Genomic DNA, 20,171 nt, shown 5'->3' on the forward strand with positions numbered 1-20,171 from the left:
GTAGGAATCATATCATCACAGCATAAACTATCTGCTATTAGGCCTTGCCTCTAGATCTCCCTACTCGAGTTTGAACACGTAACACGATGTAGGAATCATATCATCACAGCATAAACTATCTGCTATTAGGCCTTGCCTCTAGATCTCCCTACTCGAGTTTGAACACGTAACACGATGTAGGAATCATATCATCACAGCATAAACTATCTGCTATTAGGCCTTGCCTCTAGACCTCCATACTCGAGTTTGAACACGTAACACGATGTAGGAATCATATCATCACAGCATAAACTATCTGCTATTAGGCCTTGCCTCTAGACCTCCATACTCGAGTTTGAACACGTAACACGATGTAGGAATCATATCATCACAGCATAAACTATCTGCTATTAGGCCTTGCCTCTAGATCTCCCTACTCGAGTTTGAACACGTAACACGATGTAGGAATCATATCATCACAGCATAAACTATCTGCTATTAGGCCTTGCCTCTAGATCTCCCTACTCGAGTTTGAACACGTAACACGATGTAGGAATCATATCATCACAGCATAAACTATCTGCTATTAGGCCTTGCCTCTAGCCTACTCGAGTTTGAACACCTAACACGAGAATCATATCATCACAGCATAAACTATCTGCTATTAGGCCTTTTAGGCCTTGCCTCTCTCCCTACTCGAGTTTGAACACGTAACACGATGTAGGAATCATATCATCACAGCATAAACTATCTGCTATTAGGCCTTGCCTCTAGATCTCCCTACTCGAGTTTGAACACGTAACACGATGTAGGAATCATATCATCACAGCATAAACTATCTGCTATTAGGCCTTGCCTCTAGATCTCCCTACTCGAGTTTGAACACGTAACACGATGTAGGAATCATATCATCACAGCATAAACTATCTGCTATTAGGCCTTGCCTCTAGATCTCCCTACTCGAGTTTGAACACGTAACACGATGTAGGAATCATATCATCACAGCATAAACTATCTGCTATTAGGCCTTGCCTCTAGATCTCCCTACTCGAGTTTGAACACGTAACACGATGTAGGAATCATATCATCACAGCATAAACTATCTGCTATTAGGCCTTGCCTCTAGACCTCCATACTCGAGTTTGAACACGTAACACGATGTAGGAATCATATCATCACAGCATAAACTATCTGCTATTAGGCCTTGCCTCTAGATCTCCCTACTCGAGTTTGAACACGTAACACGATGTAGGAATCATATCATCACAGCATAAACTATCTGCTATTAGGCCTTGCCTCTAGATCTCCCTACTCGAGTTTGAACACGTAACACGATGTAGGAATCATATCATCACAGCATAAACTATCTGCTATTAGGCCTTGCCTCTAGATCTCCCTACTCGAGTTTGAACACGTAACACGATGTAGGAATCATATCATCACAGCATAAACTATCTGCTATTAGGCCTTGCCTCTAGATCTCCCTACTCGAGTTTGAACACGTAACACGATGTAGGAATCATATCATCACAGCATAAACTATCTGCTATTAGGCCTTGCCTCTAGATCTCCCTACTCGAGTTTGAACACGTAACACGATGTAGGAATCATATCATCACAGCATAAACTATCTGCTATTAGGCCTTGCCTCTAGATCTCCCTACTCGAGTTTGAACACGTAACACGATGTAGGAATCATATCATCACAGCATAAACTATCTGCTATTAGGCCTTGCCTCTAGATCTCCCTACTCGAGTTTGAACACGTAACACGATGTAGGAATCATATCATCACAGCATAAACTATCTGCTATTAGGCCTTGCCTCTAGATCTCCCTACTCGAGTTTGAACACGTAACACGATGTAGGAATCATATCATCACAGCATAAACTATCTGCTATTAGGCCTTGCCTCTAGACCTCCATACTCGAGTTGAATCATATCATCACAGCATAAACTATCTGCTATTAGGCCTTGCCTCTAGATCTCCCTACTCGAGTTTGAACACGTAACACGATGTAGGAATCATATCATCACAGCATAAACTATCTGCTATTAGGCCTTGCCTCTAGATCTCCCTACTCGAGTTTGAACACGTAACACGATGTAGGAATCATATCATCACAGCATAAACTATCTGCTATTAGGCCTTGCCTCTAGACCTCCATACTCGAGTTTGAACACGTAACACGATGTAGGAATCATATCATCACAGCATAAACTATCTGCTATTAGGCCTTGCCTCTAGATCTCCCTACTCGAGTTTGAACACGTAACACGATGTAGGAATCATATCATCACAGCATAAACTATCTGCTATTAGGCCTTGCCTCTAGATCTCGAGTTTACTCGAGTTTGAACACGTAACACGATGTAGGAATCATATCATCACAGCATAAACTATCTGCTATTAGGCCTTGCCTCTAGATCTCCTACTCGAGTTTGAACACGTAACACGATGTAGGAATCATATCATCACAGCATAAACTATCTGCTATTAGGCCTTGCCTCTAGATCTCCCTACTCGAGTTTGAACACGTAACACGATGTAGGAATCATATCATCACAGCATAAACTATCTGCTATTAGGCCTTGCCTCTAGATCTCCCTACTCGAGTTTGAACACGTAACACGATGTAGGAATCATATCATCACAGCATAAACTATCTGCTATTAGGCCTTGCCTCTAGATCTCTCTACCCTACTCGAGTTTGAACACGTAACACGATGTAGGAATCATATCATCACAGCATAAACTATCTGCTATTAGGCCTTGCCTCTAGATCTCCCTACTCGAGTTTGAACACGTAACACGATGTAGGAATCATATCATCACAGCATAAACTATCTGCTATTAGGCCTTGCCTCTAGATCTCCCTACTCGAGTTTGAACACGTAACACGATGTAGGAATCATATCATCACAGCATAAACTATCTGCTATTAGGCCTTGCCTCTAGATCTCCCTACTCGAGTTTGAACACGTAACACGATGTAGGAATCATATCATCACAGCATAAACTATCTGCTATTAGGCCTTGCCTCTAGATCTCCCTACTCGAGTTTGAACACGTAACACGATGTAGGAATCATATCATCACAGCATAAACTATCTGCTATTAGGCCTTGCCTCTAGATCTCCCTACTCGAGTTTGAACACGTAACACGATGTAGGAATCATATCATCACAGCATAAACTATCTGCTATTAGGCCTTGCCTCTAGATCTCCCTACTCGAGTTTGAACACGTAACACGATGTAGGAATCATATCATCACAGCATAAACTATCTGCTATTAGGCCTTGCCTCTAGATCTCCATACTCGAGTTTGAACACGTAACACGATGTAGGAATCATATCATCACAGCATAAACTATCTGCTATTAGGCCTTGCCTCTAGATCTCCCTACTCGAGTTTGAACACGTAACACGATGTAGGAATCATATCATCACAGCATAAACTATCTGCTATTAGGCCTTGCCTCTAGATCTCCCTACTCGAGTTTGAACACGTAACACGATGTAGGAATCATATCATCACAGCATAAACTATCTGCTATTAGGCCTTGCCTCTAGATCTCCATACTCGAGTTTGAACACGTAACACGATGTAGGAATCATATCATCACAGCATAAACTATCTGCTATTAGGCCTTGCCTCTAGATCTCCCTACTCGAGTTTGAACACGTAACACGATGTAGGAATCATATCATCACAGCATAAACTATCTGCTATTAGGCCTTGCCTCTAGATCTCCCTACTCGAGTTTGAACACGTAACACGATGTAGGAATCATATCATCACAGCATAAACTATCTGCTATTAGGCCTTGCCTCTAGATCTCCATACTCGAGTTTGAACACGTAACACGATGTAGGAATCATATCATCACAGCATAAACTATCTGCTATTAGGCCTTGCCTCTAGATCTCCCTACTCGAGTTTGAACACGTAACACGATGTAGGAATCATATCATCACAGCATAAACTATCTGCTATTAGGCCTTGCCTCTAGATCTCCCTACTCGAGTTTGAACACGTAACACGATGTAGGAATCATATCATCACAGCATAAACTATCTGCTATTAGGCCTTGCCTCTAGACCTCCATACTCGAGTTGAATCATATCATCACAGCATAAACTATCTGCTATTAGGCCTTGCCTCTAGATCTCCCTACTCGAGTTTGAACACGTAACACGATGTAGGAATCATATCATCACAGCATAAACTATCTGCTATTAGGCCTTGCCTCTAGATCTCCATACTCGAGTTTGAACACGTAACACGATGTAGGAATCATATCATCACAGCATAAACTATCTGCTATTAGGCCTTGCCTCTAGATCTCCCTACTCGAGTTTGAACACGTAACACGATGTAGGAATCATATCATCACAGCATAAACTATCTGCTATTAGGCCTTGCCTCTAGATCTCCCTACTCGAGTTTGAACACGTAACACGATGTAGGAATCATATCATCACAGCATAAACTATCTGCTATTAGGCCTTGCCTCTAGATCTCCTACTCGAGTTTGAACACGTAACACGATGTAGGAATCATATCATCACAGCATAAACTATCTGCTATTAGGCCTTGCCTCTAGATCTCCCTACTCGAGTTTGAACACGTAACACGATGTAGGAATCATATCATCACAGCATAAACTATCTGCTATTAGGCCTTGCCTCTAGATCTCCCTACTCGAGTTTGAACACGTAACACGATGTAGGAATCATATCATCACAGCACTATCTGCTATTAGGAATCATATCATCACAGCATAAACTATCTGCTATTAGGCCTTGCCTCTAGACCTCCATAAGTTTGAACACGTAACACGATGTAGGAATCATATCATCACAGCATAAACTATCTGCTATTAGGCCTTGCCTCTAGATCTCCCTACTCGAGTTTGAACACGTAACACGATGTAGGAATCATATCATCACAGCATAAACTATCTGCTATTAGGCCTTGCCTCTAGATCTCCCTACTCGAGTTTGAACACGTAACACGATGTAGGAATCATATCATCACAGCATAAACTATCTGCTATTAGGCCTTGCCTCTAGACCTCCCTACTCGAGTTTGAACACGTAACACGATGTAGGAATCATATCATCACAGCATAAACTATCTGCTATTAGGCCTTGCCTCTAGATCTCCCTACTCGAGTTTGAACACGTAACACGATGTAGGAATCATATCATCACAGCATAAACTATCTGCTATTAGGCCTTGCCTCTAGATCTCCATACTCGAGTTGAATCATATCATCACAGCATAAACTACTGCTATTAACACGATGTAGGAATCATATCATCACAGCATAAACTATCTGCTATTAGGCCTTGCCTCTAGATCTCCCTACTCGAGTTTGAACACGTAACACGATGTAGGAATCATATCATCACAGCATAAACTATCTGCTATTAGGCCTTGCCTCTAGATCTCCATACTCGAGTTTGAACACGTAACACGATGTAGGAATCATATCATCACAGCATAAACTATCTGCTATTAGGCCTTGCCTCTACTCGATCTTGAACACGTACTCGAGTTTGAATCACGTAACACTGCTATTAGGCCTTGCCTCTAGACCTCCATACTCGAGTTGAATCATATCATCACAGCATAAACTATCTGCTATTAGGCCTTGCCTCTAGATCTCCCTACTCGAGTTTGAACACGTAACACGATGTAGGAATCATATCATCACAGCATAAACTATCTGCTATTAGGCCTTGCCTCTAGACCTCCATACTCGAGTTTGAACACGTAACACGATGTAGGAATCATATCATCACAGCATAAACTATCTGCTATTAGGCCTTGCCTCTAGATCTCCCTACTCGAGTTTGAACACGTAACACGATGTAGGAATCAGATCATCACAGCATAAACTATCTGCTATTAGGCCTTGCCTCTAGACCTCCATACTCGAGTTTGAATCATATCATCACAGCATAAACTATCTGCTATTAGGCCTTGCCTCTAGATCTCCCTACTCGAGTTTGAACACGTAACACGATGTAGGAATCATATCATCACAGCATAAACTATCTGCTATTAGGCCTTGCCTCTAGATCTCCATACTCGAGTTTGAACACGTAACACGATGTAGGAATCATATCATCACAGCATAAACTATCTGCTATTAGGCCTTGCCTCTAGATCTCCCTACTCGAGTTTGAACACGTAACACGATGTAGGAATCATATCATCACAGCATAAACTATCTGCTATTAGGCCTTGCCTCTAGATCTCCATACTCGAGTTTGAACACGTAACACGATGTAGGAATCATATCATCACAGCATAAACTATCTGCTATTAGGCCTTGCCTCTAGATCTCCCTACTCGAGTTTGAACACGTAACACGATGTAGGAATCATATCATCACAGCATAAACTATCTGCTATTAGGCCTTGCCTCTAGATCTCCTACTCGAGTTTGAACACGTAACACGATGTAGGAATCATATCATCACAGCATAAACTATCTGCTATTAGGCCTTGCCTCTAGATCTCCCTACTCGAGTTTGAACACGTAACACGATGTAGGAATCATATCATCACAGCATAAACTATCTGCTATTAGGCCTTGCCTCTAGATCTCCCTACTCGAGTTTGAACACGTAACACGATGTAGGAATCATATCATCACAGCATAAACTATCTGCTATTAGGCCTTGCCTCTAGATCTCCCTACTCGAGTTTGAACACGTAACACGATGTAGGAATCATATCATCACAGCATAAACTATCTGCTATTAGGCCTTGCCTCTAGATCTCCCTACTCGAGTTTGAACACGTAACACGATGTAGGAATCATATCATCACAGCATAAACTATCTGCTATTAGGCCTTGCCTCTAGATCTCCATACTCGAGTTTGAACACGTAACACGATGTAGGAATCATATCATCACAGCATAAACTATCTGCTATTAGGCCTTGCCTCTAGAGATCTCCATACTCGAGTTTGAACACGTAACACGATGTAGGAATCATATCATCACAGCATAAACTATCTGCTATTAGGCCTTGCCTCTACTCGATCTTGAACACGTAACACGACTCGAGTTTGAACACGTAACACGATGTAGGAATCATATCATCACAGCATAAACTATCTGCTATTAGGCCTTGCCTCTAGATCTCCCTACTCGAGTTTGAACACGTAACACGATGTAGGAATCATATCATCACAGCATAAACTATCTGCTATTAGGCCTTGCCTCTAGATCTCCCTACTCGAGTTTGAACACGTAACACGATGTAGGAATCATATCATCACAGCATAAACTATCTGCTATTAGGCCTTGCCTCTAGACCTCAATACTCGAGTTGAATCATATCATCACAGCATAAACTATCTGCTATTAGGCCTTGCCTCTAGATCTCCCTACTCGAGTTTGAACACGTAACACGATGTAGGAATCATATCATCACAGCATAAACTATCTGCTATTAGGCCTTGCCTCTAGATCTCCCTACTCGAGTTTGAACACGTAACACGATGTAGGAATCATATCATCACAGCATAAACTATCTGCTATTAGGCCTTGCCTCTAGACCTCCATACTCGAGTTTGAACACGTAACACGATGTAGGAATCATATCATCACAGCATAAACTATCTGCTATTAGGCCTTGCCTCTAGATCTCCCTACTCGAGTTTGAACACGTAACACGATGTAGGAATCATATCATCACAGCATAAACTATCTGCTATTAGGCCTTGCCTCTAGATCTCCATACTCGAGTTTGAACACGTAACACGATGTAGGAATCATATCATCACAGCATAAACTATCTGCTATTAGGCCTTGCCTCTAGATCTCCCTACTCGAGTTTGAACACGTAACACGATGTAGGAATCATATCATCACAGCATAAACTATCTGCTATTAGGCCTTGCCTCTAGATCTCCCTACTCGAGTTTGAACACGTAACACGATGTAGGAATCATATCATCACAGCATAAACTATCTGCTATTAGGCCTTGCCTCTAGATCTCCCTACTCGAGTTTGAACACGTAACACGATGTAGGAATCATAGGAATCATATCATCACAGCATAAACTATCTGCTATTAGGCCTTGCCTCTAGATCTCCATACTCGAGTTTGAACACGTAACACGATGTAGGAATCATATCATCACAGCATAAACTATCTGCTATTAGGCCTTGCCTCTAGATCTCCCTACTCGAGTTTGAACACGTAACACGATGTAGGAATCATATCATCACAGCATAAACTATCTGCTATTAGGCCTTGCCTCTAGATCTCCATACTCGAGTTTGAACACGTAACACGATGTAGGAATCATATCATCACAGCATAAACTATCTGCTATTAGGCCTTGCCTCTAGATCTCCCTACTCGAGTTTGAACACGTAACACGATGTAGGAATCATATCATCACAGCATAAACTATCTGCTATTAGGCCTTGCCTCTAGATCTCCATACTCGAGTTTGAACACGTAACACGATGTAGGAATCATATCATCACAGCATAAACTATCTGCTATTAGGCCTTGCCTCTAGATCTCCCTACTCCTACTCGAGTTTGAACACGTAACACGATGTAGGAATCATATCATCACAGCATAAACTATCTGCTATTAGGCCTTGCCTCTAGATCTCCCTACTCGAGTTTGAACACGTAACACGATGTAGGAATCATATCATCACAGCATAAACTATCTGCTATTAGGCCTTGCCTCTAGATCTCCCTACTCGAGTTTGAACACGTAACACGATGTAGGAATCATATCATCACAGCATAAACTATCTGCTATTAGGCCTTGCCTCTAGATCTCCCTACTCGAGTTTGAACACGTAACACGATGTAGGAATCATATCATCACAGCATAAACTATCTGCTATTAGGCCTTGCCTCTAGATCTCCCCTCCACGTACTCGAGTTTCATACATCACAGCATAAACACGCTATTAGGCCTTGCCTCTAGATCTAGTTGAATCATATCATCACAGCATAAACTATCTGCTATTAGGCCTTGCCTCTAGATCTCCCTACTCGAGTTTGAACACGTAACACGATGTAGGAATCATATCATCACAGCATAAACTATCTGCTATTAGGCCTTGCCTCTAGATCTCCATACTCGAGTTTGAACACGTAACACGATGTAGGAATCATATCATCACAGCATAAACTATCTGCTATTAGGCCTTGCCTCTAGATCTCCATACTCGAGTTTACTCGAGTTTGAACACGTAACACGATGTAGGAATCATATCATCACAGCATAAACTATCTGCTATTAGGCCTTGCCTCTAGATCTCCCTACTCGAGTTTGAACACGTAACACGATGTAGGAATCATATCATCACAGCATAAACTATCTGCTATTAGGCCTTGCCTCTAGATCTCCTACTCGAGTTTGAACACGTAACACGATGTAGGAATCATATCATCACAGCATAAACTATCTGCTATTAGGCCTTGCCTCTAGATCTCTACTACTCTACTCGAGTTTGAACACGTAACACGATGTAGGAATCATATCATCACAGCATAAACTATCTGCTATTAGGCCTTGCCTCTAGATCTCCCTACTCGAGTTTGAACACGTAACACGATGTAGGAATCATATCATCACAGCATAAACTATCTGCTATTAGGCCTTGCCTCTAGATCTCCCTACTCGAGTTTGAACACGTAACACGATGTAGGAATCATATCATCACAGCATAAACTATCTGCTATTAGGCCTTGCCTCTAGATCTCCCTACTCGAGTTTGAACACGTAACACGATGTAGGAATCATATCATCACAGCATAAACTATCTGCTATTAGGCCTTGCCTCTAGATCTCCCTACTCGAGTTTGAACACGTAACACGATGTAGGAATCATATCATCACAGCATAAACTATCTGCTATTAGGCCTTGCCTCTAGATCTCCCTACTCGAGTTTGAACACGTAACACGATGTAGGAATCATATCATCACAGCATAAACTATCTGCTATTAGGCCTTGCCTCTAGATCTCCCTACTCGAGTTTGAACACGTAACACGATGTAGGAATCATATCATCACAGCATAAACTATCTGCTATTAGGCCTTGCCTCTAGATCTCCATACTCGAGTTTGAACACGTAACACGATGTAGGAATCATATCATCACAGCATAAACTATCTGCTATTAGGCCTTGCCTCTAGATCTCCCTACTCGAGTTTGAACACGTAACACGATGTAGGAATCATATCATCACAGCATAAACTATCTGCTATTAGGCCTTGCCTCTAGATCTCCCTACTCGAGTTTGAACACGTAACACGATGTAGGAATCATATCATCACAGCATAAACTATCTGCTATTAGGCCTTGCCTCTAGATCTCCCTACTCGAGTTTGAACACGTAACACGATGTAGGAATCATATCATCACAGCATAAACTATCTGCTATTAGGCCTTGCCTCTAGATCTCCCTACTCGAGTTTGAACACGTAACACGATGTAGGAATCATATCATCACAGCATAAACTATCTGCTATTAGGCCTTGCCTCTAGATCTCCATACTCGAGTTTGAACACGTAACACGATGTAGGAATCATATCATCACAGCATAAACTATCTGCTATTAGGCCTTGCCTCTAGATCTCCATACTCGAGTTTGAACACGTAACACGATGTAGGAATCATATCATCACAGCATAAACTATCTGCTATTAGGCCTTGCCTCTAGATCTCCCTACTCGAGTTTGAACACGTAACACGATGTAGGAATCATATCATCACAGCATAAACTATCTGCTATTAGGCCTTGCCTCTAGATCTCCCTACTCGAGTTTGAACACGTAACACGATGTAGGAATCATATCATCACAGCATAAACTATCTGCTATTAGGCCTTGCCTCTAGATCTCCCTACTCGAGTTTGAACACGTAACACGATGTAGGAATCATATCATCACAGCATAAACTATCTGCTATTAGGCCTTGCCTCTAGATCTCCCTACTCGAGTTTGAACACGTAACACGATGTAGGAATCATATCATCACAGCATAAATCACTGCTATTAAACTACTCGAGTTTGAACACGTAACACGATGTAGGAATCATATCATCACAGCATAAACTATCTGCTATTAGGCCTTGCCTCTAGACCTCCATACTCTTGCCTATTAGGCCTTGCCTCTCTGCTATTCTAGACTCGAGTTTGAACACTACACGATGTAGGAATCATACGTAACACTATGTAGGAATCTTATCATCACAGCATAAACTATCTGCTATTAGGCCTTGCCTCCATACTCGAGTTTGAACACGTAACACGATGTAGGAATCATATCATCACAGCATAAACTATCTGCTATTAGGCCTTGCCTCTAGATCTCCCTACTCGAGTTTGAACACGTAACACGATGTAGGAATCATATCATCACAGCATAAACTATCTGCTATTAGGCCTTGCCTCTAGATCTCCCTACTCGAGTTTGAACACGTAACACGATGTAGGAATCATATCATCACAGCATAAACTATCTGCTATTAGGCCTTGCCTCTAGATCTCCATACTCGAGTTTGAACACGTAACACGATGTAGGAATCATATCATCACAGGAGTACCGGACGTCTGATTGGTCTAAAAGAGCTCTCATCTCAGCAGCATGCATCCTGCTTCTGACTGTGGACATGGACACCGTATTGTGTGTTCTCCATCGGATTCTTAGCACTCTGCTGTTGGTCAATGGGGATCGTCATGCAAGTCGTACTAGGACCCGATCTTCACGGGCATCAGTCTTCCTCGGTTGTCCCGATCTTGGCCTATCCTTTATATTGTGAGTTTGGATATGTTTTTGAATCTAACGGCTGATGAGAGTATGGTTAATATTCAATCGTCTGCCAATCTCTCTGCATGACATACCAGTGTTATGCATACCAATGATCTGCCATTTCGTGGCAACAGACAATCTTCGACTTGCTATAGTATTCTCACACAAAAGGAACAGTTCAGATCGCCTAACTCGCTATGCAAGGGTATAAACTTCTAACTGCACTTTGGCACATGTCACCCCCTGCGTCCGTTTATTCGTGGCACGGATCTCACATGAAATGTATGCTGATATGCACATGCAAATGACCCATCCACAGCAGCACATCACCTGTTCAAAATAAGTAGGCGATATTTAAATATAACAAAGAGGTGTTCATTTTTATTGCAATATTAATTTATGGAAAAACACAAGTACTCATGTGACAAGGGATCGACATTAAATATTATAGCCAGGATAATGATGTAGGTCCGGAGGAGACACAGATAGGCAACAGGGGTGGTGCTTGTCAATTTGACGTTTTCAATATTTGCTCTAGTAACGGGTAAAGTCACTGCGGTTCGCCAAGCACGCACGAATCTGAGGGAGTATGTTTATTGAAAATCTACTCTGAAATACTCGAGTCGAGTCGGGTTTATGTCACGTGACCTATATTTTTGATCAGTGACCGAAACTATAGAGATTTATCTAATCATCATATCTTGCCAATGTATACAGTGTTGCTGGATAAATGTACACACACACACACACACACACACACACACACACACACACACACACAGACAGACACACAAACAGACAGACACATACACACACACACATCCTGGACCTATCGAATTCCGTCCTATTAACAGGAAATCTTTACCGCGCATGTTCAGTCCAACAACCGGATAAATTTAACTACATCATTATTTACCGTGAAAATACAAAGTAAAATAATAATAAACTGTTCCTAATTACTTACATTTGTTGTCAACGAACGTAAAATTCCTACCAGGAAGTGAATATTTGTCATATTTTTAACACCATCGAAATCCGTCCCATGTGAACGTCACAAACGCGGAATGTATAGAAGACCACATCCGTCATAAAATTGAGGCAACAAGGACACAACAGATTGTCAACGAAGGAAATGTAAATGAATTATGAATAGATCTACACGTTTTTGATGAACATTGGTTGTTGACCAGCACCACTGTGTTCAAGATTAGAAAGTTCGCCTTGCTTTTTTATTCTTTAGAGTTTGTTTTAGATTTGATTTTTTAAAGATGCTTTGTAAACAGTCATGCCGCTCTTAGCGGCTTTTCAAGTAGTCAACAAATTTTCATGAATATAGGAAAATGTTTTTCTTGTGCTAACAACGTTTATAGGTGGCTGAAAAATAGAAGAAAAATCGACTAATCTTTCTCAATAACAACTGTAGATCTGACACAAACAGCTTTTCATACCCCCCCCCCCCCCCCATAAGAATGTCAGTCATGTGACCTTTAACAATATAGACAAAACTAATGTAGACGACAGTCATTACCGATCTGTCAAGTCTAGTCTCTTCGCTTATACACGTTATAATCTATTATAACCTTTGGATATGGTTTCTGTATGCAATAATAGAATTACCGCTACTGTACAAGGGACAAACACACTTTAAAAACTTTGTGCACCATCATTTTCTATTTTAATCGATCGAGGCTTAGTTAGTTGATACATATGCAGTAGACTTAAAGTTCGTGCTTTCGCATTGTGATTAGAAAGAGTGCGGAAGTGAAATGGGACGGAATTCGATGGGGGACGATAGTTTAGGATAGTTTAGAATATATGTATATATTACCTTTTAAATAAATTTCATGCCAATGCATGCCACAAGTACACCATGTCATTTACGGGAAAATACAGGATTTGCGGGAAAATACAGAATTTGGCCGGGGTGTACGAAATGCCACGTGATTTGCTCGACTGGTTGTACGAAAATACAAACTGCGGTTGAGACCTACGAAATTTTGTCCAACACGCCTCACTGGTTAAATTTCTTAAAAGTCTTGAATTTAATATGAATGGGAATACCACAATTCGGTAAATTTTATTTTGACTGTTTATTTGAAGATTTCTCGAGCACGTTTGGCCAAAAAATGTAGCATTGCGTAATCGGTTACCATGTTAGAACTCGGGCAAATTACCAAGAACATATTTTAAGTAATGACGTGACATGCTTTTTTACAGGTTCTACACGTTAGTACAACACGACAAATATTTTTGTTCTGCTGTGGGTGTTCAATGCTATTTTCTCGATACGATTACAACATAATCATAAACGTTTAAAACAAACAAGATAATAAGGCGTTAAGAGTTGTCTCCCTTTGCGAAACATGTACACTGTTCGAATTGATTTTCAGGGTAAAACCACCCGGAATCTTTGTTGACACTCTTGATACCCAAACAGCTAACAAAAAAGCATTAATAGCTTGCATAGTTATTTGTTAACAACAAAATCCAATATATTTTGAGGAATTTGATGTTATGTTATTAAACTAAAAATGTGTGTGTACTTTATAAAACAAAAACCTAAAAGGTAATAAATTCGTTATGTGTTTTTTCGAGAAGCGTACGGGATTGTACGCCCCTCCAGAATCTGGAAAAAGTCGGATTTTATGAAGGAAGGAAATGTTTTATTTAATGACGCACTCAACACATTTTATTTACAGTTATATAGTGTCAGACATATGGCGAAGGACCACATAGATATATAAAGAGGAAACCTGCTGTCGCCACTTCATGGGCTGCTCTTTTCGATTAGCAGCAAGGATAGTACATACCACGGCCTTTGTTACACCAGTTGTGGAGCACTGGCTGGAACGAGAAATAGCCCAATGGGTCCACCGACGGGGATCGATCCTAGAGTGGATTTTATGAGGTATTAGGTTTAGAGAGGTTTTGCTCAATGTTTGAAAAGGGACCGTGTAAAGCATCCTCATTTTGAGGGAATTCTCAATATCATGAGGTTCCGGTTCTAAGGAATTAAAGTTTGTTTTGTTTAACGACACTACTAGAGCTACTGAATGCCAAACATTTGGTAATGTTGACGTATAGTCTTAGAAAGAAAGCCTGTTACAATTTTCTATTAGTAACAAGGGATCTTTTATAGGCACCATCCCACAGACTGGATAGCACATACCACAGTATTTGATATACCAGCTGTGGTACACTTGCTGGAACGACAAATAGCCCGATATGCCCACTGGTCGATCCCAAACTGACCGCGCATCAAGCGAGCGCTTTACCACTAGGCTTCGTCCCGTCCCGTTCTGAGGAATAATACTGTTTATTAAAATTAAAATTTGTATGCCACTGATCCAAGCAAATACCCAGCCGATCAAGATAGCACAATCTCATTATTATAATATATAATAATCAATCATCAATCAATCAATCAATCAATCAATCAATACTACTACTACTACTACTACAGGTAATTGAATTTTATCTACATGTATTAGAAATCAATAATACTATACAGGTAATTGACTTTTATATACATGTTTTAGAAATCAATACTACTACTACAGGTAATTGATTTTTATATACATGTTTTAGAAATCAATACTACTACTACAGGTAATTGATTTTTATATACATGTATTAGAAATCAATACTACTACTACTACAGGTAATTGATTTTTATATACATGCATTAGAAATCAATACTACTACTACAGGTAACTGATTTTTATATACTTGTATTAAAAATTGATAATAATACAGGTAAATGATTTTTACATACACATGTATTAGAAATCAATAATAATACAGTTAATTGATTTTGCATACAGCAAATGGTTGCAAGCTAAGTATTGTGTCTGAAATACTTTTTTTTCTGAATCTGATGCCACAGAGCTTTAGTTTGATTATTCTCGAGTCCATTCATGACATTAAACTTACATGTTATTAAACTTAACCAGTACTAACACTACACGAAGAAACCCGACGCCCCTATACAAAACGATTATGGTCATTTTAACAGTTTCCCATCATTCTGACCGCTTGTCCGTTTATGATTTGTACTGCATGCCAACTGCCTTCTTTGCATTTATTAAATGCCAATTTTCATAAAGATCTTTTGCGTTTTTATACAACCATAATGAATGTTGCCATATTTGTTACTTACGGCGGCTGTGTATATATAGAGAGAATAACTAGTTAATGATGTCGGATATCAGGTTTATTCTGTGAAGGTAAGAATGGAACATTCCGCGAGGCTCTGCGTGACGTCAACCAAACGAGCCGAGTGATATAATTATTACTGACACTCGCTACAGCTGGTGAGAAGTGAACATTATTTTACTCGGAACATAAACATGATACGAAATAGAAGCTCGTTTAATATCCTATATTTACTAGTGTAGTAATGTCTGTATTTATATACAAAGTCAATACCTGCTTCGATCGCGTAGTGGTTAAGCCATCGGACTTAAGGCTGGTATAGGTATTAGCCAGAATTAGGCAGCTTTTGCACTGTGCTAGATAAATCTGTCCAGCCCTCCAGGACTAGATGATTTATAAATGCCTTATGGTTAAATGACTTAGTGGGTGAAATGCTTATGAATCCTTTTAGAATAAACAAACCGTACCTCACAAAAATAATGTGTTTTTTGGCTGTAATTATATGGGCAAGGAAACGAATCAATCACCGATGTCAGTTGGAGATAAGGCAATTCCAACCTTAGGGATAAAATGTTTTTGTCCCAATCAAACTTACAGGAACACATAAGCGTACAAGACACGGGGGGGGGGGGGGGGGGAGCAAAACCTCAAATTCGGGTAAAAATGGTAGAGATATTCGGACAAAATGTGCTAAACTGATACCTTTTTACCATGTATTTCCATCATTCTACCCTCAAAATTAGCTGTAATCCGTGTAAAAAGGCGTAGTGATACGTTTGCAACCCTATGTAGATGTTTGATAATAGCATTAATATGAATAAATGATGTTATCCAGATTCGGGCATTTTTGTTTAATTCGGGAAAAAACTTGCTTGTTCCCCTACAAAAATGGGAGCCCTTACTCCTATGAAAGAAAACGCCAGTAGACGACGATTATTACAGAATGGAACTAGTTAAAGGGACATTCCTGACTTTGCTGCATTTTAAGATGTTTCCGACTAATAAAATATTTCTACGATTAAACATACATATTAAATATATTTTCTTGTTTAGAATATCAGTGTCTATATATTCAATGTGTTTCTGGTCGTCTTAATATTTGTAAGAAAATCAAACTAGATTTTGTCTTCAAATAATTTCGTACGTACGAAAAAACTATATTTTAGGAAATAAAATGAAATATAACCTAATACAAATATTAGAACGACCAGAAACACGTTTAATATACAACCACTAATATTTTATGCAGAAAAATATATTTGATATATAATTACATTCGTTATAAAGTCTCTGTTAGTCGATAACATCTTAAAATTTGCATAAAAGTCAGGAATGTCCCTTTAAGTGACCTGTGGCTTTACGAAATAGAGGACTGGTAAAAGTAAGATTAATGTATCTTGTTACTTATTTGTTAATTAACAACAAACGCATTGATATCGCTGTTTGTTCATTGACATCACTGTTTCTGCTATGCTGGATTCCGAGTATGACAGTGACATCGACGACTTGTCATACCCAGTTACCAACAGAGTGACTGCAGTGCAATATGCATGTGCCGACGACAGCCTATGCTCTCATGTCAGACGACAGCATTGTCAACGAGGCGTTAGCTTTTGTTCCTGTTGTATCTGAAGTTGATCCAGAGATTGTCACGGAAACTATCAAGGCGTCCGGTCTTCCACTGCCGCCAATGACCAGAACTTTCGATGCCAAAATATATATATATTTTTTTAGCTCTACAGCTTTGATGCCAAAATCCAATGCACGACGAACATTATTGTCACGGGGATCCTATAATACCCGTAACTGAATGAAACACGATTATCCAAATATCTCTCCTAACTGTATATCTATTAGATCTCTCTGTAACTGGCAGTATACCCGCGTGGCTCGTCTCTAGGTATGATCAGAGATACGATCTTATATAAAGTATGTATAATATAGCACGTTTAGTTCACTAGAAAACACAACAAAAACACAATACACTTTTGGAATCTGTATTAACCTACGCTGACTAATGTACTGCCGCAGTAGTTAATTAACAACAACAAATAATAACAACCCAGAACTGATCACTTAATTAGTTAATCTCTAGGTGTCTAGTTTACACAATATGCTAATCACTTCACCGTGACACAACACCCACACGTGTGATAATTGAGAAACGCTTCCAGGAGAACTTAATTAATAAAGGAATTACATCTCTATTCCTAACTGGTTAATTTCTAATTAACCCTTACTACTCGTTCAGTAACGTGTGATAATTGAGAAACGCTAACACAGACACGTGTGATAATGGAGAAACGCTTCCAGGAGAACTTAATTAATAAAGGAATTACAACTCTATTCCTAACTGGTTAATTTTTAATTAACCCTTAACTACTCATTCAGTAACCTTGTAGTACAGAATTAATACTGGTACCTATCACAATAAAGACAATAACCTACAGTTTACCTAGGTCTTCTAGGATGACTGGTTAAGCTTTAATAATTTTAGAACAGTGAAGCCTACAATTTACTTCGTCAGATTACCGGAGACACTGTCTAAATAATATTGATATAATACAGTATTAAACTATTTAAAGTCACATCAATCACATCAAGGTTATACAACAGAGCAGAAATAATATTTACCAAGTCCAAACGGACGCGTTCCCTGGAAGCCTTCCAATATGTTTTCTCCTTGATATCTCTAAAACCCTAGCTATTTATGATAAAATCCCAGTATCGCCTGATATAATTAATTTAAAAAATGTATGATTGAATAAAAGTACTTTTATATATCGTATTTAAATATAATATGTTTTTGTTTGTACGTTTTTGAAAACATATTTGACTGAATGTTGATACTTGGTTAACTCGTTATTTTGATGTGGTCCACACGATATCGACACGACAGTGTATATATATATATATATATATATATATATATATATATATATATATATATATATATAAATATATATATATATATATAAATATATATATATATATATATATATATATATATATATATATATATATATATATATATATATATATAGATATCATATAATATCTTACATTTTCAGTGCAATCAAAGTATGTAATGTTTTTCAGATCACATACTTTAAGAATTTGATAACTTTGCAAATTAGATGTAAATTAGTCGAGGTCTCGGCACTAGGTTTATTGACATTTAAGCAAACGTACTTGGGTGACACTCCATGACTGACGTATGCATTCATAGTCATCAAATAAAAATATTTCAATGGCAATTTGACACTGAAAGCTGTCCAGCGTTCAGAAAACAAAAAACGTTAGGCATAACTTTATTTTCATGTAAGGACATCCAAAATGACGTCATTCGAGTTTGACGTCATTTCCATTCAAAAATACACCGCGCCACATATTCTTACGTCATTTGAATATCTAGTAATGGCGGATTGGAATTAAAGTTGCGTCTACAGTTTACAAAAACACGTTGTATTAAGCTTGAGCTTATATGATGAAGAGATTATTACCCTCGTGTATTTCGGTATCGTCAATATCATATATTAGGAATAAAAATAATGTATTATGCTCGCCAAAGGCTCGCATAATACAATTTTTATTCCTAATATATGATATTGACGATACCGAAAAACACGAGGGTAAAATAATCTCTCTCTCTCTCTCTCTCTCTCTCTCTCTCTCTCTCTCTCTCCTCTCTCTCTCTCTCTCTCTCTCTCTCTCTCTCTCTCTCTCTCTCTCTCTCTATATATATATATATATATATATATATATATATATATATATATATATATATACATATATACATGTAATATATATATTAGTAGGGAACCTGAAATATTATTGTTAATATCAATTATTTGACCGAACATACGTTTTGTCCACAGACATCCTAGTAAAGAACGTTCATGTCTGCTTATCAACACACCGAAACACATTCCATAGTTTGTACATGCATCACGCAGTTGCCCCGTACACGTGCATGGGGTGTCATTTTGTCAATTTCCAAGAAGGTCCATTAATCACTGTGGAACATTATTTCTGTCACTCGTTTTCATTCTGTTGATCATACAGTTACTATTGTTTTGTTTTTAGTCATTTGTATTGGTTGAATTTGCGATTTACTGATAAAAAACCGTCAACTTCTAAATTTCACTTCTAATTGTAAATTCTTATTAGAGTTCCCCTACTTTTTTTGAAGAATATATATATATATATATATATA

This window comes from Gigantopelta aegis, chromosome 6 (genome assembly GCF_016097555.1).
Source record: "Gigantopelta aegis isolate Gae_Host chromosome 6, Gae_host_genome, whole genome shotgun sequence".
Taxonomy (NCBI): Eukaryota; Metazoa; Mollusca; class Gastropoda; order Neomphalida; family Peltospiridae; genus Gigantopelta; species Gigantopelta aegis.